The sequence below is a fragment of the Peromyscus eremicus genome, chromosome 20 (assembly GCF_949786415.1).
Source record: "Peromyscus eremicus chromosome 20, PerEre_H2_v1, whole genome shotgun sequence".
Taxonomy (NCBI): domain Eukaryota; kingdom Metazoa; phylum Chordata; class Mammalia; order Rodentia; family Cricetidae; genus Peromyscus; species Peromyscus eremicus.
In genome coordinates, this window is record NC_081436.1 from 20,320,448 (window position 1) to 20,326,447 (window position 6,000).

A 6,000-nucleotide genomic window follows, 5' to 3' on the forward strand; every position below is an offset into this window, starting at 1 on the left:
GCCAGGCAGGCTGGTGTCTTTCCCATTCTTCCCTGAAGACACATTGCCACAGACACACTTGGGCAGCAGTCTCCAGCCGGCCTGACTTCTGGGTTGACCTCTCCTGTACCTTTGACCTCAAAACTCCTTTGGTTTAATCAGCTCCTTCAACAGACATGGCCTCAGATGACTCTGGTCTGTCCTGCTGGCTGGACCTCAGTCACCCTCCCTCCATCCAGCCTCATCCTCATATTCATATTCCATTATTACCCCATCTCTTCTCTTGCCTGTCTCTCTCTCCCCTTTCCATTCCTGTGACCCTCTTGGATTTAGTACTTACGACCCTCTAAGAGAAATCACTGCCTGCCATACCCTCCTTTCCACTCCACTGCTACCACAAGCCTCCACCAGTCCTCTGCCCCAGCTGATTTTACCTCTGGGTGAGAATCCGGGCGCTTCTCCCTGCCGGCTGGGGAGAGGTGGAGCTCCTGCCATACTATTAGATGATGTTAGGGGTCCTTATTTACTCCTTTACATGGAATTCTGTGCTGTCCACTGTACCAGGCTTTTTCTTTGGGGACACCAGTCAGCTCCCAAATCATGACACGGAGATTTCTTATTAGTTATAAATGCTCAGCCTAGCTTAGGCTCATTTCTGGCTAATTCTTTTAACTTAAATTAACCTATTCCTCTTTACCTTCTGCCTCGGGGCTTTTTACCTTTACCTTTTCTTACTTTCTTTCTGTCTTACTCTGTGTCTGCTGGCTAGAGGCTGCCTGGCTTCTTGGCCCTGGGCATCCCCCCTCTCCCCCCTCTTCCCCCCTCTCCCCCCTCTCCCCCCTCTCCCCCCTCTCCCCCCTCTCCCCCTCTCCCCCCTCTCCCCCCTCTCCCCCCTCTCCCCCTTCTCCCCTCCCTCATTTATTCTCTCTGCCCTCCAGCCCTGCCTAGCCTTTCTCCTGCCCAGCTTTTGGCCAGTCAGCTTTTACTAGACCAATCAGGTGCCTTAGGCAGGCAAGGTGAGACAAATACAAGTCACCTTTACGCAATTAAACAAATGCAGCATAAACAAATGTAACACACCTCTACACAGTTAAAGTAGTATTCCGCAGCAGAAACAAATGTAGCACATCTTTGCCTAGTTAAAATAATGTTCCACAACATCCTGTTCTCTGTACCTGACTCTTGCTTTCTATGCCTCAGAGCCTTTGTCCCTTCCCTCAGAATGCTGTCCTGTGGTGGTGTTGTGTTCCCTGAAATATTGTGCACACTAATAAACTTATCTGGGGTCAGAGACAGAACAGACACTAGATACAGAGGCTAGAAAATGGTGGCACTCACACCTTTAATCCTAGCACTCCAGAGGTAGAAATCCCTCTGGATCTCTGTGAGTTCAAGGCCACATTGGAAACAGCCAGGCATGGTGACACACGCCTTTAATCCCAGAAAGTGAGCCTTTAATCCCAGGGAGTGATGGCAGATAGCAGAAAGGTATATCAGGCGTGAAGACCAGGAACTAGAAGCATTTGGCTGGTTAAGCTTTCAGGCTTTTGAGCAACAGTTCAGCTGAGACCCATTCTGGATGAGGACTCAGAGGCTTCCAGTCTGAGGAAACAGGGTCAGCTGAGGAACTGGCAAGGTGAGGTAGCTGTGGCTTGTTCTGCTTCTCTGATCTTCCAGCATTCACCCCAATACCTGGCCTCAGGGTTGATTTTATTGATAAGAACTTTTAAGATTCCTGCTACACTGTCCCCTTCTCCTTTAACCCAGAAATTCTACCTCTTTTCAAGGCTTGGTTTCAAAAGCCAGCTTCCTCAGAAACCCTCTTCAGCCCTCCCAGCCTTACTGCCTCTGTTCACACTGCCTGTGTTCACACTGCCTCTGTTCACACTGTTGCTACAAGCCTCTCACTTGGGTCTAGCTGTGTCTCTCTTTGGATGCATGTTGGCTTCTTCTCCTCCTTCTCCTCCTCCTTCTTCTTTTAGTTTTTTGAAACAAGGTTTCTCTGTGCAGTTCTGGCTGTCTTGGAACTCTATCTGTAGAGTGCTGGGACTAAAGGCATGTGCCACCACTGCATGTCAGCTTCTTAAAAGCAGGATATGGTCGTTTTAAAACTATTTCCCCCTAACATCTACCAGAGGGCCTTGCATTCAGGAGGGATTCAATCAATAACGCTGATTGGATTGGCTGAGAACTGCTAAGGGCAGGCTGCCTCAGGCTCTCTCTATGGGGCTCACACAAACCAGCAGCAGCAGGGCAGAGAAGGTGGGGAGAATTTGTGAGTGGTTTTTAAGGTCTTATGTTCTTAACCAGTGCTTATGCTTCCTCACATTGGAGCAGTAGGCACATCTGGAGAGGTGGCAGGGATTTGAGAAAAGCTCACATCCCCAGCTGAGAGAGACAAGAATTCCCCAGGAGTTCCCTCCTTCATCAGCAAGAGGAAGCCCCCAGCTAAGTCTGTGAAATGGAAACCACCCCTGACATTAAACACAGCGTGGGATCCTGGATTGGATCCTGGAACAGAAAAAGAACACGGGAGAAGAGCCGGGGGAGTCTACTTAAAGCCTAGACTGTAGTTAACAGCAGCAGACCAGTGTTTATTTCAGGCTGCCCATGGCTTGTAAGAGGCCTGCTGGTGCAGGAAGACGGGGAGAGGGGTATATAAAGGAAGTTCTAGACTCTCGGGGCAGGGTTTTTTTTTTTTTTTTTTTGGTTTGTTTTTCGAGACAGGGTTTCTCTGTGTAGCTTTGGAGCCTGTCCTGGAACTCACTCTGTAGCCCAGGCTGGCCTCGAACTCACAGAGATCCTCCTGCCTCTGCCTCCCGAGTGCTGGGATTAAAGGCGTGCGCCACCACCACCCGGCTCAGTTTTTTGTTTTTCTTTGTTTGTTTTTGGTTTTTTTTTTTCCTGTAAATCTAAAATTATACCAACATTTAAGTTTACTTTTGCAAAAAGAAATTCAGACCAGAGCCTTGCATGGTGGTTCAAGTCTCTTATTTCAGAGGTTGAGAGGCCCAGCTAGGAAGATCTCAAATTCATGGCCAGCCTGGGCTACAAAGCAAGACTCTGTTTCAAAACAACAAACTTAACCAGGCATGGTGGCACAAGTCTGTAATCCCAGTACTGGGTAAGCAGAGGCAGGAGGATCTCTGTGAGTTCTAGGCCAGCCAGGGCTAAATAGTGAAACCCTGTCTCAAGAAACAAGACAACTCAAAAAAATTCAAATGAGAATACTCATTTTTTTAAAGATTGATTGAGTGATTGATGTATATAGTGTTCTGCCTGTATGTATACCTGCTCACCAGAAGAGGGCACCAGAATTCACTATAGATGGTTGAGAGCCACCCTGTGGTTGCTGGGAATTGAATTCAGGTCCTCTGGAAGAGCAGACAGTGCTCTTAACCTCTGAGCCATCTCTCCAGCTCTGAGAACACTTTTTAAAAATTTATTCTTGGACTGGAGAGATGGCTCAGAGGTTAAGAACACTGACTGCTCTTCCAGAGGTTCTGAGTTCAATTCCCAGCAACCACATGGTGGCACACAACCATCTGTAATGAGATCTGGCGCCCTCTTCTGGCCTGCAGACATACATGCAGGCAGAACATTGTATGCATAATAAATAAATAAATAAATCTTAAAAAAAATTTATTCTTTTTTTTTTTTTCAAGACAGGGTTTCTCTGTGTAGCTTTGGCGCCTTTTCTGAAACTCACTTTGTAGCCCAGGCTAGCCTTGAACTCACAGAGATCCACCTGGCTCTGGGATTAAAGGCATGCACCACCACCACCGCCTGGCTAAAAATGTATTCTTATTTATTTATTTATTTGCTTATTTGAGACTGGCTTTAGTCAGAAAGGGCTTGTTATGGGGGATTGTGTGTTTCATTCACCTTGGGTGTCTCAGATGGTAAATCTTCACTATCTTTAGAATCTTGATGGAAATACATTTGAGCATGTCTGTGCGGGATTTTTTTTTAATTAGATTATTTTAGGTGGGAAGTCCCCTCTTACCTATTGCAGCACCATTCTCTGGGCTGAAATCCCAGACAGGATAAAAAGGAGACAGCCAGCTGAGTGCCAGCCTTCATCTCTCTCTGCTTCCTGCTGTGATGGACTGTATGCTCCGACTGTGAGCCAAAATAATCTCTTCTGTATTAGTGACTGGTCCACTGCTGTGATGAAACATCCCGACCAAAGCAGTTGAGGGAGAAGGGTCTATTGTGGCTCATGGTTTCAGAGGCACAGAGTCCATCATCATGGTGGGTAATGTATGGTTGGCAGGAAATGAAGCTGGCTGGTCACGATTTCATCCACAGATCAAGAAGTAGCGTGTGGCCTGGCGGTGGTGGCACACGCCTTTAATCCCACCACTTGGGAGGCAGAGCCAGGCAGATCTCTGTGAGTTCAGGGCCAGCCTGGTCTACAGAGCGAGCGAGATCCAAGACAGGCTCCAAAGCTACATAGAAAAACCCTGTCTCAAAAAAAAACCTAAAAAAAAAAAAGAAGCAGTGTGTGTGGTGTGTGTGTGTGTGTGTGTGTGTGTGTGAGAGAGAGAGAGAGAGAGAGAGAGAGAGGGAGAGAGAGAGAGAGACAGAGACAGAGAGAGAGAGAGAGAGACAGAGAGAGAGAGAGAGAGAGAGAGAGAGAGAGAGAGAGAGAGAGAGAAAGAAAGAATCAGGGCAAGTCTATAAACCCTCAAAGCCCACCCCAGTGACATGCTTCTTCCAGTAAGGCTCCATATTCTAAAGCTTCCATAACCTCCCCACTCAGTGCCACCAACCTGAGCCTGTGGGGAGCATTTCTCACTCAAAATACCACAGTTCCAGCCTAGTGGTGGCACACACCTTTAATCCCAGCACTTGGGTCAGGTCAGTCTGGAGTTTATCTGCTGCTGACAGGCATGAAGGCAGGAACTCGGGCGCTCACTTCAGACACTGAGCAGCTGAGCAGCAAGGATGGCTCCCAGGTAGTAATTAATATGTGTTTTTTGGGTTTTTTTTGTTTTTTGTTTTTCGAGACAGGGTTTCTCTGTGTAGCTTTGCGCCTTTTCCTGGAACTCACTTGGTAGCCCAGGCTGGCCTCAAACTCACAGAGATCCACCTAGCTCTGCTGGGATTAAAGGCGTGCACCACCACCACCACCCAGCAGTAATTTGTTTTCTGTACCCTGATAATAAGTTTCTGTGCCAAGGCAGTAAGCCAGATCAAGCCAAATTAAAAAGTAAAAGACCAGGTTTATTTGGGCAAAGCTCTCCCAGGTGACCCTCCAGCCCCCAGAGATCAAGGAAGGCAGAAAGGGGCAGGAGAAAAATCACATGGCCGATCCAAAGCGGGGTGTTTATGTACCCTGTAGTCGAGGGGCCATAACCTGTCAGCAACAAGCTGGGTTTGTGCCCAAGTATGGTATGCTTTCGGGCAGGGTCTTGGTCAGCTAGCAGTTTTAGGGGAGGAGCAACTGGGAATGCAGAACTGGACTCTTTGGCGGTTTTTCTGAGAGGGCGAGGTTCGGAGAGAGAAATGAGGCCAGGCTGGAGATTCCAGCTGAACTGGTGTTGTTCCCAGATCATGACCCTCAAAGAGACCACCAAAGTCGAGCATGCTGGAATGCAAAAGCAAGGTTTAATTCTGGATATTCAAAAGCAATACAAGCCTAGGCAGGGACTTTGTCCAATACATCCAACACAGTGGAGGCTGGAGGAAGTGCCCACCTGTCTGCGAGCTCAGTTTCTAAAGGGAAAAAATCACAAGGTTACATCATTTAGGGGTGCTAGTACGGGTACAATTCTGATTGGCTCAGCGTCTAGGGGCTTTCTAGAAATCATGGCTTAATCTTACTTCTAAGGGAGTGGTTACCCACCACCATTTCTCATTGGCTGCCCTCAGGTGGGGACACTTCTGTGGTCAGTTACCCTGGAAACCAGGAAGAGGACCTTGTGACTCTGTACTTTTACATTTCCTGGTTTCTGGAATCTGGACTGACTTGTTTCAGTAACTATTGGCCTATTCCTAGAAGGAGAAATCTTAGGC